Source organism: Motacilla alba, chromosome 1A (genome assembly GCF_015832195.1).
Source record: "Motacilla alba alba isolate MOTALB_02 chromosome 1A, Motacilla_alba_V1.0_pri, whole genome shotgun sequence".
NCBI classification, from domain to species: domain Eukaryota; kingdom Metazoa; phylum Chordata; class Aves; order Passeriformes; family Motacillidae; genus Motacilla; species Motacilla alba.
Genome location: NC_052031.1, coordinates 7811447 through 7831981, shown reverse-complemented (window position 1 = coordinate 7831981; position 20535 = coordinate 7811447). Strand labels below are relative to the sequence as shown.

Here is a 20535-nt window from a genome sequence, read left to right as displayed (position 1 = left end):
AGGGAAAGAAAAGTCAAATATTCATATAATCCAGAAATTCTTTTTTTTTCTTCTTTTTTTTTTTTTTTTTTTTTTTTTTTTTTACAGCTTGGGATAAATAACCCCCATTAGAGAGAAATTAGAAAAACAGTGTTCCACCTTTATGATTCACAGAATGCTCTACCTGTGTGCATAGCTGAATTTCAGGGTCTTGGTGTCAAATAGTATAAATCTTCAAATATTCCTACTGCTGCCTCTCCTCTCAGCTACCTTCCCTCAGTGACCCCTGCTGACAACGTGTGTGTGAGTTAGTGAGTGAATCCCTCACTGCTGAGGGGAATAAAAGTTTTACCAACCAGTTGAATTCTTCTACATTAAGTTTCTACTCAACGTGATCATGGTGATGACCCAAGACAAGCAATGGGATAAGAGGAAACAATGTTCTACAGTCTGCCAAAACTGACACTCTTCCGTGTGCTAACATCATGGTTTTAGCCAAATCACTGCAAGTCATGGCAGAAGCCTTCACGCTGAAAATACATGGCTGTATGTTCAGTGATGCAAGTTATATTTAATTTTCACACTGCCTTGCTCATTAGCAAGTACCTTAAAAGTACCCTAAACTCTCACAGGCATTGGAAAGTACCAGAGTAGTGAAGTGTCTTGCCCAAGACATCTGGGCAAAGACAGAAGAGTAGAGAGTAGAGCACTCTCTGGAGTAGAGCCTGGAGCTCACATACATCCCATCTTCAAGCCACTCTTTATGTTACATTGCTTCCCAATTTAGTGTCCCAACTGGTCTAGTCATGCACAGCCCTCTTAAGCATTCTTGACTTTTATCTCACATCATTTCACAGAAATTTCCTTCCGTAGCCTGACAAAGGAAATATTTCTAACTCTGGTTATGGGTCTTTTTTTTCCCCAAAAAAAAAAAAAAATTCAAGGCACAGACCTGAAATTTTGGGTCACTTCTTGGAACTGGCCCTCTTAGCCCCATATGCCTCCTCGCCTACCTTGAGTATTCACAGCACAGCCCTGTGGTGGCCCAATGTGCCGGATACACAAGTGCAACTGCACCAGCAGAGCTCTGTCCAGGGGCCACAGGCCAGATGACAAAGAGCCAGGGAAGGAGGTTCACAGCTGAATGTCTTTGCCCAAGGGAAAGCAGACCAAAGAATACAAAATGTCGGCAGAGGGCATGTTGCCCTTGATTGAGCCCCCGCTGGCTGGAAACCCAGAATTAACAACAGCAACAACAACAAGAAAATTAGTAAGGCTTGCCAGCTGGGGAGAGACATCTGGCTGGTGATCAGAGGGGCATGTGAGTCAATTAATCCATCTCCTAGCTGGATTAGCACATTGAAACATGCTTCCCTTCACTGCTGCAGAGGGACCTGTTGAATGAGCTGTAAAGATGAATGGAACTAAAGAAATTTCATTTAGATGAAGAAAAATGGCTCTGAAGTAGTGAGTGGGTGGTTTTTATATGCCTTATGTGCTGCAAGAATTAAGCACAACTCAGAGAATTTAGGGCATGAAACAGCCATTTGGATACAAAAGCTCTCGCATTTCAGATCTCATTGATTTAAAATTTGTATCTAGATATCTGCCAATTTATTTCTCATGTTTATAGCATACCCAGGAAAAAAGATACTACAGCTTAGGAAAAATAACTCTTTCAGTCCATTCTTTCACAACTGTGGTAAATCAAGTTACTGTCACCACAGAAGCTATTCCTGGGCTCTTTTGCTATTAAATGGAATGGCAGGACTGTTGCTCAAGGGTATCATGCTGCATTTAGATCTGGAGAGATTGAGACTCAGTCTCCACCTTCTCTGTCATTGCAGATCAGTGGGACATGGTCTTCTTAAATACTTTTCAGATTGTCAGAGATAGGACCTGAAGGGATGACTTTGGTCACTGAGTTCAGTTCTTGCTGTCATGAACCATCAGGTCATATTATCCCTTCTTTGGAATTCTTCAGCTCCCTCTTAAATTTTGCTTTTTTGACTGTTATTCCTGTAGTCAGAAAGCTTTTCCAAAACTTCATTCCTCTGCTGTTTAGAAACTTCTTTATAATTTCCATTGTCTGTTTATTCAGGACTAGGTTACAGTCATTTGTTCTAATTCCAGAAATGTCTTTACTCTCCTCCCTTTTGAGTACTCAGACCCCTGAGGTATCTTTGGATAGCTGTCAAAAACTTCAGTTCTCCTTTCACTAAGCTAAACATGTGAAGACACATTTGCTCTCCCTAAAACAGCCTCATCAGTCCCCTGTGTTTTGTGGTAGTCCTTCTCTATACCTATACCTACTTCAATTATTATTTTCCCAATAATTTATGTATTATATACGAGTTTCAAATTATATCCTGTTCAATGGCAGCCACACCACCTTGCACCTGCAGAAAATACTCTTTCTGTCCATACTCTGGAAGTTGTATTCACTGACTGGGGATCTTTCAACTTTAGGAAAGTACGAGGAATTTCAGTTAACATTTGGAAGCTTGTACTCGAGACCTCGTAGGAAGAGGCACCTGAGTTTTCTCAGCGGGGGGATGGTGCCCAGGGACAATCTTGATGCAGCTATTAGCAAAGCAAATTGAATGCTAGGATGCATCAGGGAAGATTTCTCTAGCAGAAGTGGTGAGGACTTTTTGTATCACTAATGAGCTAAACAGTGCCAGTGACAAGACATTGACAATATAATCCTGATTGCCCATACTGAGAAATTGCTTGAATGATCCCTGGAGTTCTTTTGGGATGTGGCATTGTTCTGAATAATTCATTGACATGTGTGGGGGTTTAGCACATCGTGGGGACCATTCACCAGATACATTGACAGCATGGGCTCCCTTTTTCAGGGGCTGGCAGAGGTGAGCTGGATGAGTGCCCACTACTGTGGCCTAATGATCTCTCTGCCTCAGGATGGTCCCACAGAGGTTTGATTTATGAGACCAGACATAGCTATACACATGAGGGTGCAGCTCCTCATGTCAAGGATTGTGCACAGTTTGGTTAATCTATACTGGTTGCAGAGGAGCTCAAAGATTGCAGCTACAGCTCCAAAACAGTGACAGACACCAGAATATGATCACATCGTTTAATGGCTAAAACAGTCTCCAGCCACAGAGATGACCAATTTAACTCTCTCAACACAGCTCTTGGGAAGAGACTGGAGACCATCTTAGCCCCAGCAGTTATCACATCAGATCCGTGGGATGGGACCTTCCAGTTCTGGAGCTCCAGAGATTTTCTCTGTAATGGCACAGCACAGCTGTGCCAGATGATATCCACATCAGAGTGGTCCATGACCCATCCTATTTGCTAAGATCATTTCAGCCAAACTGGCTCAGATATACTGAAGAACTATCTTGGTGATCAAAAGAATCCAGAATTAACTCTATGAGAGCAGGAAAAACCGATTTTGAATGCTTTTGAAAAATCTCCTTTATACTCAAAGAGAGCTTTATGTACAGAAACTGTCCACAGCCTCTGGGAGTTTGGTTCTCAATTCCTTTAACTAGAGCATGTCAAATAATTTCAGCTGTCACATGTCATGTCTGAGAGACCGTGAGTTTTGACACAATATGTGTCAAATATACCTTCAAAGGAATGCAGCACTTCTCTGGGAGGTAATGACAATTGCTGAGCATGATTTCCTTCCAAATAAATATGAAAACTCCACAGACATCAGTCAAAAAAAATTAACTCTCCTTGAAGACATTTCATAAGAAATGCCTTCTTTCCTCTGTCTCTGCTACCTCTCTCCTCTCTCATGGAAAATGCCAAAGTGGATAAGTTCAGGACTTATCTCTCTGAAAAACAAGGTGGCCTGGAGTAATGAAAGCCAAAACCCACAAATATCTGTACATAACTAGGGTTGTATGAAGTTGACAGACATCCTGTCCCTATTGCTACTGTGTCACTCAGTGTCCATTACTGGCTATTGACTTGTCCAGCAGACAGTCACAGAGATAAGGAGAGAAGGACTCCCTCTGGGCACGTGTATGAAGCCTATTGCAGGGGGCATGTCACCTCTTTAGGGCCTCTGCTTATACTTACACATTGCTTAAAATACAGTATTTGTCAGACATTCAGTTATCTTCTCAGAGGGACCAGGAAGGAGAGGAGAAGCACTTCTCCCCTTTTCTCTTTAAGTACCATGAAAAGACTCAGACCTGGTCCCCAGTTCAGGACCTGTTCAGAGCAGAGATCCAACAAAGCAAACCACCAACAGTTCATTAAAAATGAAATCTAATTTTAAAAGTGATCATAAATAGATATGTATACTTGAAAATAAGAATTTCAATATGAAATGCAGTTAGATGTAAATAGAAGACAATCTAAATTTATGGACTTTATACATACATCCAAACTTACTCTCAAAGCCCATTAATGTGGTGAAAGGACTCCAACACTTTTCACATAACCAGTGGGGGGTATGGGACTTACAGGGATCAAGAAATGTCCCTACAGTCACACATGAAAGAGAACTATGAATTTATTGAGATTTCATGATCAGATGGTAAGTTAATCATGATGAGAGTAAAGAGTCAATCAGGACTGCTCTAGGAGCATGAAATAGGTGTAAATATCCCATTATAGCCATTAAGCAATAGTCCTTCAATATGGCACAGCAAGAGGCACAGGAAAAAGACCAAGGAAAGACAAGCCTGGCCAAGCTGGTTGTCACCTATGCCAAATGCAATTGTATAACTGTTTGCTGCCAGCAAATACAAACCACCAGCAGTGGCTGTCTCAGAAGTGAGAAGTCCCTGATTCAAGAAGGAAAAACAAATGGGTATTTTAAATTTACCTGCAAAGTGTCCTGATTTGACTCATCTCTAAAATAACCTGTGTATTCTAAAAAGAAAGTGCTCTTTAAGAGAGATTTTTAGCCTCTTTGATAGGATATTCAGCAGAAACTCTGGGAATAATAAAGGAGTGTTTAAAGCAGATTGCCTGCCTCATTCAACTGTGCCATGGAGCTGATCCAAAGACACCCAGGAACTTTAAAAGGTGCTGGAGCTGGCCCATTGGTTTCTAGTACTAATAGGAACCGAGCTGTTAGTGTTTTTGCATGACATCCTGTAAGGAAAATCACTGGCATTTGGCTTACTCGGGAGATTTCACCATCTGTTATTGTAGAGACCCAATAATGATAACAAAACACAAATAAGCAAAAAAACCCCTAACACTCTGTCAGAGTTAGTGAGGTCTTAAAATATTCCTGCACAGGTAGAGAATTTGCTGGAGGAGAATCAACAGAGCACCGGGCTCAATTACATCCGAGTTTCCTGTGTAAGACCTGTCAAGCAACTCCTATCATCACGTCTGTAAGTGAGTGTGAGTAATGGGTTTTGTTTAAATTCATGTGGTGTTTGCTACCTACACCCAGACAGATAATGGACAGATAGCAGAACAATGATCATTAAGAGGCTATCACTTAATTCTTGTTTTATTCTGCAGCTTGCCTGCCTTCATCTGTCTTCCCTTCTGAAGAAGTGAGCACGTCCCTTCTGTCTCAGATGGAAATGCAATGGCCTATTATGCATTCATCACAAGTTTTCCATTTTCCATCCAAAATCATGACAGTGATACAAATATGAAAGCCCCAGAATTTGTTTCCAAAAGCATTCAGCTCCACGCATATATGTTTAGCTTTCTGCTATTGAATTTCTTATCCCCCAAAACACACAGTCATCTTCCTTCTAAGTAGCAAATATAACATTTAAGTTTATTTGTTTTACCAAAAACAATAGGTATTAAGTATGGTGGTAAGGGCAGAACATTCTACAAAATATTGAAAAAAAATCTGTTGGTTCACTGCAGATCTATTGATTTAAGCAACACAAAGGGAATATGCTGAACAAGATGAGATGGGAAATTAAGTAGCATCATGTGAATGTAGTAGTAAAGCATCCTACATACTCTCATCACTGTCAGGTTCCTGCAGGACAAAAATGTTTGTTCAGCCCTGAAAACTATGTCCTTCCAATACAGGCATTGGTAAGCATTCGTTGCCCCTGCTATTTGAATTCCTTTGGGTTTAAGGAAGCTGTCAAAGCCTTACAAGTTGTGAATGCTGTTGTGCGAGTAAAATTAATGACTCCTTTTCTGCTTCCCATATTTAAAGCTTTAAATGAGTCTTATTACTGTGGAAAACATGAGGAGGAGCTGAGAAGCTGTCAGGATGGAATTGTAAATCTTTTGGCATTTAAAATCTTAGACCTGATTGACCTCATAACGGTGCTTCAGACCAGTATTTATCTTGGTGTTGTAAAGCAAGCAAATTACCTTTACCCAGGCATGAATCCCACTTTGCAGTCTGCTGTAACTAACTGGGGTATGAGGCTTAAGTGAAATGCTCCAGTCAAGCAAGTAAACATTGAAAAACAAACAAAAACATTTTGCATTTGAGGAAGTATTAAATGTATTTATCATCTGCCCTTTGTGTAAGTGCTGGAGTAAGGAGACAGTAATATGAATAGTTGTAACTCAGTTATTAAATAAAATGGAAATACATGAATAATTAATACAAATAATAACTGGTGCTTGCCCAACTGGTGCATGCTGAGGTTTTAGCTGGTGCTTGTCAAGGCATGATGGACTAAGGGTTGCTTTGGGAGAGGGCTGCCTTTTTGCCCAGATCCCCCAACACGCTGTGGGCTGCAACACGATCTCGGGGTTGGATATTTTCAGTGCAGTGAGGAGCTCAGAGCAGCACCCTGCTCGTGGCTCTGAATCCTGGCCTCGGAAAGCAGAGTCAGCCTGCCAAGCACTCTGCCTACAGTGTCTGTCGTCTAAGCAGCAGCTCTGGCCCAGGGGAACTCAGACTCGATAGGTATTATTGACACCCTCATATTTCAGCTGGCTTCCCTGGTCTTCCCCACAGCCATTAGAAAGGCTCTCCAGAAAGCCCTTTGGAGCAGCACCCAAACCCACATTCTCTGAAAATCCCATGGGATTTTCCTAAGGAACATTCATGTGCCCAGAAAGTAGAGGGAGCCCTGGAAAAACAGCTGGCTTATGATTTTCTCTCTGTGTCCTAGCAGCAGAGATGACCCCACATGCCCTATCGAATTGTTCTTCCACCAGTCCTTTCAGAAGGGAGCAGGTGATAAAATTCCCCAGAGAGCATCTCCAGTTTTACCAGCGTGCCCCTTGTTCCTGCTTTACCTATCAGCATCCTCTCCCACAACCCAAAAGATACCTTTCCTTGCAAGATATGTCACAACACTGCAGTTAGGTCTGAGGCATGGTGCCAGCTGAATGAACCTGTCTAAAGCCTGGAGATCATGGGATTCATCCAATGGGGCCAAATTTATGCTGCCATCAGAGGCACACCTAATTTACCTCCATGCAAAGAGGAACAGAGTGTACTCACTGACCTGACTGCTGTGCACTGCAGGAGTGTGTAGAGCACTCCAAGCTTTAATCCTTAGGACACAACTGCAAGGTCACAAAGTAATATTATCTTCTATTTTCTATAGGTACAAAGAGGTGAGCCAAAGACAGAGATGAGACTGGAACCAGATTTCAGTGCTCTGGTTTACCTGCTAGACCGAAGCCTTTCCAACAGTTGGAAGGGGATTTTGTGTATTATATTGTGAATGCGAAACCATCAGAAAAAAAATCACGTGTGCTTCAATGAGTGTAGGAAATATGTGATGTACATGAGTTTTTCTGAGATTTGAGGAAGTCAGTAATTAAGTTAGATGATTGCCATACAGTCAAAAAGTGCTGGAGGACATCTTCATAGAAAATTCCAGGGTTTGCTCCTTCGCATCAGCAACACAATGAGTATTCAGGGCACTTTAAATCATTCTGACCTATTATCATAGAGCTCTTTTCTCTTGGTGCTGCTGCTGGCTATGCATTTCCCCATAGAAATTAATTATCTTTATGGACAAATAGTTTTGTAAAGAACTAGCACTGTGGCCATGGCTGTCTAGTTTAAGTGAGGCAGCATAGGTAAAGAGAAATGGGTATTCAGTGAATGTTTTTGAGAGGAAACAAATTAGCATTGGATGATGACCTCAAAAGTGTTTTGGTAGCCTAAATGGCTACTTTTAGCAGCTATATCAGTCTTATAACAGGAACCATTTCTTATTGTGTATAGACAGGGCTGTACTGAAGGTTATACCCCATTGCCTGCAGCTTCCTTTTCTCTTCATTGTTCTTAGGCATTCGTGATCTCTGAGAGTTTTGTGCTGACACAGGGAAGGAAGTGATCTTTGCTTCTTCTGCCATTGATTGAGGCCATACTTTGTTTTCTCCTCAGCTTCTCATTCCTAAAATACAGGGATGGCATTATACCCTGTAATAAAAGGAGTTGTAATTGTGGAAAAATAATCTTGTTTATTGGTTCAGCTGCTTAACAGGAGAGAGCTGTTCATAATTCCACGAAAAAAAAATATTACTGAGTGTAAGGGTTAGGTGTTCAAAACAGACAAATAAGCTGGAGAAAATTAGTTGTCTTGTAGGTTTAGTTCCCTGCTGCCTTTCTGATCCATCTGGGACACTCTCAGTCCCTGAGTGAAGATCATGCCACTACTTTAGACTCACAGTCTGCACTGAAGCACAGCTAATGCTCTCCTCTAATTGTTTCCTGAATGCTGAAAACAGCAACAAAGCCCACATGCATGCATGCACATATATGCTCACCGCTATGCTTAGCCTGATGGAAATTTTGTAAATTGCCAATCCTGTCTGGAACTGTATCACTTCCAAGCAAACATCAGCACATCGGTTTGGGCAGCAGAGCTAGGAGTCAAAAATGGGTTCTGTGGAACAGCAGGCTTAACAGCTGAAACCATCAAAGCTCAGAGCCTCCATGCTGGCCAGATGATGAGTTTTTAATTTCTTCCCTGTGGGTCCTGAGATGCAATAGATAAAATAGGAAAAAAATCATATGTCAGTTCTGTTGGCCTTTAAATGTAATAGGAGAAAATCTGCAACTTCTATCAGGAAAGAAACTAATCAATTGGTATATTTCTGTGGACCTACAATAGTTGTGTATCTCTCACATGCAGATATCTGTCAAAATGCTCTGAATTTCTTCGTACACCTACTCAAATTCCATATACTTTGTACTAGATGCATAAAATCAGAGAGGAAAGGAGGGAGGAATTTAATTTTACACTTGAAAAATTATGGATCTTTCATTTCTATTCCTCCCCACATTACACTCATATTTAATTTAAAATCTTAAGTGGTTCTAAATAAGCTTCTAAGATTCAGTTTAAGCACAAAATATCCATTCAGGATGAATGAATAATTCTGAATATCTGGAACAAGAAAACCAAAAGGGTTTTAACATTAACAATGGGACAGATCCATCAACAAGATAACTATGATTGACACAAATGGAGCCTCTTTCATTGGTACTTGATTTGGCCATCGCATTAGACAGTGTTTTATTCCTTGTGATTACAGTCCTAGCTCAAAACAGTCTGTTCATACAAGAGAACTTGTAGTTCAAGTCTAGAATACCCTTGACTCACTGAACCAATGGACAGACAAAAGTCTCATGTTGATAACTGACACAAATTCTTGAATTTATCTTGAAAAATGTACAAGTTTTCCCTGACTGTGGTGCCTTAAATACCGTATGCTTGTCTCAAGCCCTAGGTGAGTGGAAATGTTGAGTGTTTTCTGCTTGAGGCTCAGTGCAACAATAACTTGGGAGAAAGAAGCTGCTGGCATGAAGAGCGGCAAGGCTTGGAAGAGGAACACAAAGAGGTCACAACTGGAAAAAAGGAGTGGGATACACCTGGGAGCTGCTCAGTTGAGCAGTAATAAATGAAAGCAACCATCCACAGACTGAACAAATGGGACTTTCAGCACTTAAAATGCTATTGTAACAAACAAACTTCCTGCATGCCAGCACCCTGACAGCAGAGTGCCAAGTTAACTCACCAAGTTCATGCTGGACTAACTGGGGCATGCTGTGAAGATAATAAGAGCATTTATCTGTCATGAATGCAAGCTTATGGATTGATAGATCATTTGATCTGTATGACTGTATTATGGATTTGCCATTAGCTTTTATCTTTAGCCATGCTGACAGAATCAAAAAACATATTTATTACACTTGGTGGGTTTTAATCGACTTTGCATTTTCCTGTGAGTAGAGTTGGAACACAGATAATCTGCAAAATACACTGACAATCTTCCAGTTTATTCTGGTTTATTCATATTTTTTCCAAAAAACAGCTGAAGAGCATATCACAGATGCATTCTCCTGTAAAAGCTTTACATAAGATTTGGAGGAGAATAAACTAGCATTAGCCATAGAAGAGAGAAAGATGCAGAGCAAAAAAAGCTTATCCTCTGGGCTTGATGAAGAAAACAGCTCAAAGCCAGCAAATCAATGATCCCAGAATGAAACTGAAACACTGCCCACAGAAAAAATGGATTGGCAAAATGTGAGTTCTCCCTATTTCATATGGTATTGCTCCTTCCCATAGAGGAGAGCTTTTAGTGCTAAGACACAAGGTCTGGTACTACCAAGTCCTGATAACATCCAAATAATGTGACAGAGGGACCAAACCTCTGCTACACTGAAAATATGAGAATGAAGGGGAGTCCCTCTTATGGAGATATCTTTGTTGTTGATGTCTCATGTGACTCGAGTGACTATATGTGGATTTCATCAATACAGTCAATAGAGTGCAGGGTGTCAATCAGCCTAAAATAGAAAGGTCCTGGGGTTTCTGGGGCACAGCAAGCTGTCCATGAGCTACAATGTGCCCCAGGAGTCGAGAAGGACAATGATATCCTGGGATGCACTAGGAAAAGCATTGCCTGCAGGTCAAGGGAGGTGATCCTGCCCCTCTACTCACCCTGAGTGAGGCCACATCTGGACACTGTGTCCAGTTTTGGGCTGCTCAGTACGAGTGAGAGGGTTCAGCAGAGGCCACAAAGATGTTTAAGGAACTGAAGCGTCTCTCTTACAAGGACAGGCTGAGGGAGTTGAGCCTGTTCAGCCTTGCAGAAGGACAAGAGGCAAAGGGCAGAAGCTGATGCCCAAGAAGTTCCACCTGAACACAAAGAAGAATTTCTGTCCTGGGCAGTGGTCAGCACTGGAACAGATTGCCAAGAGAGGGTGTGGAGTCTCCCTCATTGGCGATAGTCAAGAACCATCTGGACACAATCCTGTGCTCTGGGATGACCCTGCTTGAACAGGGAGTGTGGAGCAGGTGACCCACTGGTCCCTTCTAGCCTGACTGATTCTGTGATTCTGTGAAATGAATTGCATGCCAACAACTTTTGGCCATGTTGGCCTCACTGACTAAAAGAGAGTCTGAAGAGTCCACTCCACCCAGGAAATTCCTCAGTCCAGTTCTACAGACCCTGTTCACTGTCCTTGGAGAGGAATAGGTACAGTAGTGTGCAATTTATTTCATCCTATTCCAATGTCTACAATAAATTTGATTTATTGCCTTCTAGAATTAAGAAATTCTGAGAATAAAGCTGTGCTGTTGGCTTACATAATAATAGGGGAGGTTAAAAAGTTAAAGCCTGGGACCCTGTAAGGACAGAGGAGTTCTTGTAGCATGCCCTGGTCTTTTGAAGGCTGTTTTCCTAAGGAAATAGGGCTTATGCAATTACATTAACTGTCAATTCCAATAAAGTTTGAATGCTAGCCAGTGTCAACAAAATCATACAAAAAACAGACTTTGAATACATTAATTTGTTACAGGTTTCCTTTTTGAGGAAAGGAAGGTGGCTGAATAAAGGAATGAAAAACATAATTAAAATCACTTGATAAAGAAAGGCTGAAGATTTAGCTCAGCCACACAGCAAACACCAAAAACCCCCCTGCAGGAAATCACAGGCAAAGAGGCTTTCCACAGATAGGCTGTATCACTATTGTAACCTATCTTACATCAGCTGGAAACTGCCAGATGATGTATCTGTCTTGCAAAAAATAAAATGCCCTGGTCGTATTCTTAGTCAGAAAGAATACACTCAAACTGGAACACAAGTGTCACCTGGGGATAGCCTATGTTTGACTGACATCAGCGAAAGCTTGGCTCTGAATTCAGTAAACCCTGATTTCACGCCTTGCAGACTTGCTGTAGACAGGAAAGTTACAGGTAGGGCCCAGTCAAAGCAGTCAGTGGCTTGTCCAAACCAGTGAGAATTCCTCTGGTCAGGAGTACTGGCCATCTTTGACACCTTCTTATTGCAAATGTAGATGTCACTTCTGCAGCCTACTAGCATGTACCAAAAACATGCAGCCTGTGATAAGAGTAGGCTGTTACTCAAGTGTTATGTTCATTTTATATTGGAGAGATGCCATAGGAGTTTCCATTTTAAATCTTGTCACCTGCTTTCACAGGCCTCCCCTGTTTTCCATGTGTATTCCTGGGTGGAATAGGAAAAGGCAGATGTTGGCTATGCTGATTTTGCTTTCCTGAGAAAAAGGTAGCTGGGTCTGAGCCATGAAGGGAGGGTATTTCACTGCTGGCAAACTGAGTTTGATAGTCCTGAGAAGCACATAAGGTCATTCAATTTAAAACTTAGGGAACTGCATTTCTTTCTCCCTGCAAGCTGTCATGTAGCTTAAAGGTCTAGAATTTTGTCAAAGATATCTGCCCTAGAAAATGGATTTCAAAATTTCCCCTCAAGTTCCTTCACTTTTCCATGCTTTTTATACTTCTGTAATTCCCTTCTTCCCAATCACTTTTAGTGAGACCCCCAGAACTTGTCCCCACTCTCAGCACACCCTGAGCTGCTGCTCAGCCACTGCTGCAGCAGAGCCACATCCAGGGCTGCTGTTTGCTTCCTGATTTTTCTCCTTGCTCAAAGATCCCTCTGCAGTTCATCATGTGTGATGTAGGGCCCTTTGCCTCCCAGAGGCACAGCACTGGCATGTGGAGTAACACCACAGCCCCGGGAAAAACAGACAATCTCCAGAGATGGTTCTTCTCCATCATCTTCCTCTCCATGAAACAAGCTGTGGAACTGGAAGAATATGCCCTTGAGGGGAGTGCAGCCTGATTCACAATCTGGCATGTACAATTCCTAACCTACTTTTTTTCTCGTGCACCTGGCCTTGTGGTTTCTCAACTCTCCTTTTTCAATCACTGCCTGACAGGAGAATTTGAGGCAATTATCACAGAATGGCTTTTATTGCATGCCTGCTGCCACGAGGATGGCTCTGCCTTCCTGTGGTCAGTAGAAATGTTGGCAATCATGAGGTTTCTCCCCCAATGAAAGCCAGAAAGTGCAAGCAAAGCAATGAAATCCTCACCTCTGGTTTAGTTTTGTTAGCAAATACAACTAGTGACTCTTGGCCAGTTCTTGAATTCCTTAATGGAATTATTATTCATTCATGCTGGCCTTGGTGAAATTTGGGATACAAGGATTAATCTTAGATTGCAATGAGAATTGTAATAACAAGAGAGCTTGTTATTACAAGGCACAGAGGCCACACAGAAAGAATATCCAGTCCTGATCCTCCCAAAATAAATCAGATCTAACTCCTCCTGGAGTGAGGCAGGAGCACATCCTTACTGTGGACTGTACCTTCCAAGAAATTATAAGCCTCTATACAAGCATCCACGCAAAGCAGTTTTAACTCTTCCTTGACCAAAACTCTTTGTCCACCTCTAGTGAGGGATGAAAGGACCACAGTTAACACCTGGGCTCATCCTGCTTAGCTTTGGGTTCCAAAGAAGGAACCTCACTTTACATGGCTAAAATTAGATATGAAAATTTCTCTGAATAGTTGTTGCCAATTCCATGTTTTGTCCAAAGCAAAGGATCGTCACCAGAGAATAACCATGGAATGATTTGGGTTGGAAGGGACCTTAAAGACCATTTAATTTCAATTCCCCTAGCAAGTCCTAGCCAATTGAACTCTTCTAGCAATGGGGAGTCCACAGCTTCTGTGGGCAACCTGTTCCAGTGCCTCTTCACTCTCACACGAAATAATTTCTTCTCTATAGCTAATGTAAATCTACTCCATCTCATGCCCTCCTATAAAGTCCCTCTCCTTGTAGACCTTTCATCTTGGCTTTTATAAGATGTGACCTTATATAAGAACATAGGACAAAGCTTGCACAGGTTTTAGAAAAACATGAATTCACTAGGAATTGTTGAGGTTATTCATGTTTGTCTTTCCTCTGCTTTGTCCTTATGTTGGAGATTTGGCACCACAGAGCAACTCCTTGCAAGGAGAAGTGTCACAAACATGCACTGTGCTTCATCCAACAACTCAGCTGGGCCTTCATCAGAGAACTAGCACTGCTCCAGATACTCTAAATAGGGCCTGTGTCTTTCCTTCCCTTCATTAACAAGGAATTCCCCCATCACACTACCAGGCCATGAATTATTCCGGCAGAGGGATTGAGCACCAAGCTGGGTAGACTGCAAGTTCAGTTCTGTGGCCAATCCAAAGGCTGAAAGTCCATTTACTGTGAGCATAGAAAAGAATAAAGACAAAGCCAGTGCTAGAGAAAGCTGTTTCCTGCACAGTGCTGGGCAGAAGGTGACAGACTGCAAGTGGCAAGGTCCCCAGGGTGTCCCAAAACAATTGGTGAATGGAGACACAGTGAGCCATCAAACCATGCATAGCTTTACCCAGTGTCTCATCTCTTCTTTCATAATTTGTGCTAAATGCCTCTCTTAATTTTGAGTTAAGCTGTTGTTGCCATAGCAATGGCCATTTAGAGTGAGAGAATGCAGTATATGTGTTGGGGGTGTGAGGTTCTGGCTCCTCTCATAAAAATATATGTCTGCATGTACATACGCTGCTGTGGAGCTGCATGAAAGGAGCCAAGCAAGCAGTTTGCATCAGATCTGAGGGAGGGACAGGTGGGATGGAAAGAGGAGAAGCTTGGTGCAGGTTGGAGCTATTTGTTCCAGGATGCACCTGCAAAGAGCTGAGTACTAAACTGAAACGAGCCCGAGTGATAACTGACTGACATTTCATTTCTTAGCAGTAGAAGTCACTCCCTTGCTCAGGATAAGGCATGTTTGTTCATGAGATAAATCTTTGCAGAAACAGGAAAAATTTGCTTTCTCTGGTTTATTTTCATTAAAAATAACTCTTGCTGCTAGCTCTTTAACAGGAAATGCTTTTAAGCAACCTACTCCCACTATTTATACAAGTTTATTTACCAGGGCACAGGCTGAAAAAAGTCAATAAATAATGCAGGCATTATGTTACCTAATTTTAGATCCACTTCTAAGATTTTTCAACACACTTCTAAGATTTTTCAACACTCCTAGCTCTAGCATTTTTAGTGGTCACAACAGGAGAGATTCAGAACTTGGGAGGTTTATTCCTCACTTTATGCCTCCTCTCTGTTGGGTGAGGAAATGTCTTAAATAGTTACAGCTAGGCCAAGATCCCCTCAATCCCTGAGCCTGTTTCCCTGAGGACTTTGGCCGAGGTCCATCTTCCTCCAACTGAATTTGTCTTAGAAGGGGAGTTAAGCATCACCTTGATAAGCAAGTGGAGGCAGGGTCTGAAGTGTTTTGGGAATTCTCAGCCTGAGACTGAGATTTACGTACCTGAAGCACTAACTGATGAAGAAGAGCAGTCCATTTAGGTCAGTGGCTGGGCCTCAAATCCCACATTTGAAGCCCCACATTCGACTGATTTTGAGCAGCCTTTTTAAAGTCCATAAATTCGTAGCAGGGCATCCAAGTTTGATAATGTAGCCATAAACTTTTGTGACATATCTTGTCCCTCCATCAGCCCAGACAGGGTCATGAATCAGGATTACCATTCCAGGTTCCTGTACGAATACCTGATTTAAGCTTTGGAAATAATCCGGGGCCCAAAAGAAAGCCATAAATGTGAGTATTTTTGAAGCATAGCTCTGTATTTGCCTGTTTCTCAGCAAATAGCAGCCACCAGCTCCTGCTCCCTGTCAGTGACATAAGGACACACCTAGTGTAAGGCAGACTGAGCTATTGTTTCCACTTCCAGTGGTACTTTCTGGTGAAGGTAAGGCAATCTTATGCCTCTCTTTGCCGACTGGAATAGAAAAAGGCAAAGAGGATCTATCAGCTAGCAAACCCCACAGGCTTCAGTAGTTTACTGACTTACCACAGCTGCAAAACAAATTCTGTAAAATTTTTAGTACAATCCAGTTCCCACAAATAGCTGAGGGCAGCTTTTGTTTCCAGCAAACTTCTGAGACTTTTGTGATTAGAACTGTGAAGGCAGTAAGCACAATTCTCAATCAATTATGTTTTATTAATGTTTTTTTAATACACGCCACAGCCCAGTAATCATGGAGCTGTTCAACAATGTTGATCTAAACTCAGCTAATAGCAGGATGTAATTTGCGGCCGTCTCTGCTCACTTACAAAACACTTGCTCTGTTAATTGTGATTTCACACTCCGCTGAATGCTGTTGCCTGGAGGTAACATTCATGTGATGGAAGAGTTACCAGTCTGGGCTCTGGTGGGGAGGGTGTAGGGAAGGATCATGTCAATATGAGGCTACTGTTGTTAAATTTTTAATCCTTTTATGTTTAAAAAAAGGAAAAAAGACAACTAAACATCAAAAAGCTACAATCCACTGCTAAATAGGTCTTTCTTAAAAACCTGAACATTCTTTCCGTGTTTTGATCCCTTTCTATTGCTTTGTGTTGTTACCAGGGACACGACAAAACAAGTGGCCAGCAGGTGAAACCCTGTCAGGGTAATCAGGCACCTACCTTGACCTCATATTGCAGATGCTGGGCAAACCCAAAGAAAAGTCTATATTTTCATTAGAAATGTTTTTGTGCTTTTGGGGGTCCCAGAGACACCTAGTGTTTTTCTTAACCAGAACAGGCAGGAGATTCTCCTAGAGGAGGTCAGAAGAGCCTGAAACATTGCCATAAGATAGTGAGCAAGTTAAGCAGATGGAATCTCATCACTGAATGGTTGGTCAGTGGTGATGAGACAAGAGTTCAGCCCTGCACAGGCACAGGCAAGGCAGCAGCTCCTGCTCTAAGTGCTTGCAGTGAATATGTCAGAGGGAGAAATATTGCCTTGATCAAATGAGAAGAGCCATCTTAACCTAGAACATTTCCAGCTGACTGTTTGGTATGGCTGTGGCAAACTGGGAGATACAGCTCAGACCAGACAGGGATGGGAGCACCAACCTGGGAAGGTTTTATTTGACTCATCATTAAATTGGGGCAGGGAGAAGAAGCTACAGAGGGGACTTAGCCCAGTGCTTTCCATCACCTCCACTATTCCAGTTTCTCCCATCCTGAGCAGTGATGTGGAGAGCTCCCAGCCAGGTGTGAGTGCTGCTACTTGGGGATCCAAGCCAGGATCAGGTCCCATCAGAGCAGGCTGGGTGACAGCAGAAGTCACCACACATGCAGCCAGAGAGGGAAAAGGGTGCACACTGCTGTTCTGTGGGTCTGGTGTGATTCTGAGGCTGCCTCTGCTGCCAGCCAAAGCCTCAACAGAAACAATGGTAGCAAAGGACTCTCTGCCTTCCACGTATGCAGAGGCTCAGCCATATTTTTTGTATTGCCAAAATGTGAGGAAAACATCTTGGCACAATAGCAAGAGTGAAATCTGGCTGCTCGCTCTGGAGGGAGACAAGAATGCCCAGGCAGAGCACCTCAGCTGGAACACAGGCTCAGGGGAGACCCAGCCTCAAGGAAAACCTTGCAGGCATTGCAGAGAGCTGAGAAGTGATTAGGGGCACAAAGCAGCAACATCTCTGTGTGGGCAGAAAAAAATAGATGGTTAAGAATCAATTAAGAGGGAAAGGTTAAAAACGTGTCTAAAGAGTAAATGCACAGATACTCCTTGGTGGGCTATACTTTGGATGGTGTTAACTTCACTCAGTTAAGCCTCACTTGCATTAAGCACAAGTGTTAAAGCTTCTCTTTGCTAAATATTTCATCCCCAGGACATGACACTGAAAACATCATGGTTTACTCTGGACAATACTGCTCCACACTTATGCCATCACCTCTGTCACCCAACATTTGACATTGCTGACCTTAGCCTGGTGCTGGTGCTCCCACACCACCTAGGAGGAATAATTGCAGTGACATCCACAGGTCACAGAAGCCAGCTGCTCCTTTGTCCCCAAAGGCTTTATACTCCTATTTTTTTCCTTTCCCATGCCTTTCTGGGATCACAGGTGAAGGCTGAGATTAAAGTCAACTAACACACAATCAATAAGCACACAGCACTTGCCTGTTCATTGCAGTCACTGCTGGTGGGCTTTCAGCTGTCACCAAAGCCTGGAAGAAATAAGCAGATGGACAAAAAGCAGTAGGATTCAGCTGATTCTAAAGAAGACAGAAGGGAAGATGGTGGGACTTTCAAAGGTCTAACCTTGCATTACATCAAGATCATTACACCACAAATTGTCCAGATGGCACAGAGCCTCGGGCTCACGGCTGGACTCCTCAGTGCACTTGAATGTACTCATTGTCAGAGCAGGGAGAAACTCCAATGATTTAGAAGCCTGCATGGCCTGACCCAGAGCTCTGCCTCTGGTGGTCTGCTCATTGTTACTCCCTCTCCTGAGACCAACTCACTTTGGAAGAGCTCAGACAGTGCCAAATGCTCTCATGTATTTTAACAAATAACAAAGACTCATATTTCCACACCATAATAATGTCTGGCTATCTTCAGGGGCTCCTCGTTCCTCACCAGGCTAAATTAATACCTCTAGATCTAATCTATAGAGTTATTTCATATCTGGAAAATTAAAGAGTAACACGTCAAAGACATCTGTTTTCCCGCGTGATTAATATTTTAAATACTTTTTTTCTGAAACAGGATATCATGGATCTCTGAGGAGAGGGCTGGGCATCTGCTGTATGTTGACATTGTAGAAAACATAAAGCATCAGATGTTGATGCTAACACAGTACAAATAGTAACACAGTGTTCTGAATTTTTCTTCTTGTTCTAAAGCAACAGAATATAAGTTTTTCTTTTAAGACTGATGATTTACTCCTACTCTGATGTATTATCTCTGGCTTAATATGTCTTTATACTGAAAATTCTCCTAAATTTTTAGGGCTTTCCAAACTTTTTTACAATATACTAGACATGGCATGAACTTGTATGGTTTGTAGCCTCATGCTGCTGCTGGTGCTAATGGCAATAATTAGTGCTTGTTGTGTATAGGTTTTCAAGATGAAATGAAATTCACAAAATCACCTAATTGGAAAGCCATTTTTGAGATGTAACAGCCAGCAATTGAAATTTAATACACTTTGATTAATTTTCAGCAATTTATATGTCAGGACCTGATTAACATTTCATGGAAGAAATTCTCCATTTCCATAGAAGAAATTTATTTCTCTTCTCCACCTCACCACATGTTCTGCAACTTTCCCCTGGTTTGTTTGTTTCTTTGTTTTCTTTTATGCCCTGATTTAAGCTACCAGATTTCAGCCAGCCAGAATCAGGATGTGAGCAATTTGTGTGCTTGGCACAGGTCTGTCTCTGTAAGCTTTGGGTCACTTTACAAATATTTCTCTTCCAGAGGTGACATCTTTAATTATAATTGGCAAGGAGACCCAAGCTTGTCTGTCACTTTTTTCTGATTAAATAAGACATTATATTTCAGTGTAGTTCTCATCAGGTATTAAGGTCAAGTCCTGCCAGGGCACATAGAAATGTGATAAATGTGTTGGATGATCTATGCTACTGTGCAAGTTATCCATGATCTCTGAGAGAAAGAAATCTTGGCATTCAGCTTCTTGTGTCACTCTTGAAAGACACACTGGAATTTTGAGCTGAAATTTGAATTGTTTTAGAAATTTGCTTCCCTAAGATAAAATTTGTAGGGTGCAGCAAAGGCTCAGGGAAAGATACTTCTCTGATGGGTGACCTTGGAGAAAGATCTATTGATGAAACTATTAGCTTCAATATTTCTAAAATGCCACAAGAGCACAGGTGTGGTGGGAACCTCCTCTGTGACCTTTCACTGGGCATGGTTCTCCTCCAAAGGAAGTTTACAAAGGACAGCAGGTGATACCGAGGTGGCATATGGCTCCAGGCACCACAATAACACTTTATAGTTCTGAATAATGCAGTAGAAATCCTCAACTGCCAAGGGGGAGCCACCCACAATAAAGCTAAACATAATCCTCTCCAGCACCCACGCCAGCTCTTGTTGCATCCTTTGTCAGGAAGCTGCATAAACATATGAGCCCTGCAAAACACTGTGAGAGAGAACAAACGTGGGGGAATTTAGGGTACAGAACATGGTAGGGAGGAGAGGAAACCTGTCCAGAGTTTTAGCCCTGTCATGTAGATTGCCCTATTCATTAGTTAATGGTGTTGAAAAATAGCTAGGCAATCTGAAGTGCCTCAGCTCTGTAAGGCTTCCCATTCCATCCTTATAACTGGAAGATTGGAAAATACATGGCTGCTGGATGCTGGGTTGCCAATTCCAAGCATTGGTGTTGGTATGATGGAAGGCATGGACAAAATTACCACTCATGTATGAGCAATAATGTTTGATTTATAGGTCATCTGTCAAAATGAAAGATTCAATTGCAAGTCTCTTTGAAGTTTGACACCTACAAGACAAATAGGCTTAAAATGCTT

At 42.1% G+C, this 20535-nt stretch overlaps 1 protein-coding gene across 4 annotated transcripts in view; it reads left to right on the top strand.

The window, feature by feature from the left end:
- The window catches only part of GRM3 (glutamate metabotropic receptor 3), a 102542-nt gene that overhangs the window by 32626 nt on the left and 49381 nt on the right, over positions 1-20535 (top strand). The window contains exon 2 of one of the 4 annotated variants that reach the window (XM_038154044.1): positions 5218-5315. The exons of 1 other annotated variant lie outside the window; for it this stretch is intronic. The gene's annotated coding sequence lies outside the window, so the exon portion shown is untranslated. Of the gene's footprint in view, positions 1-5217; positions 5326-20535 lie in introns of all 4 variants that reach the window. 2 more of the 4 variants (XM_038154045.1, XM_038154043.1) reach the window with 2 other exon arrangements.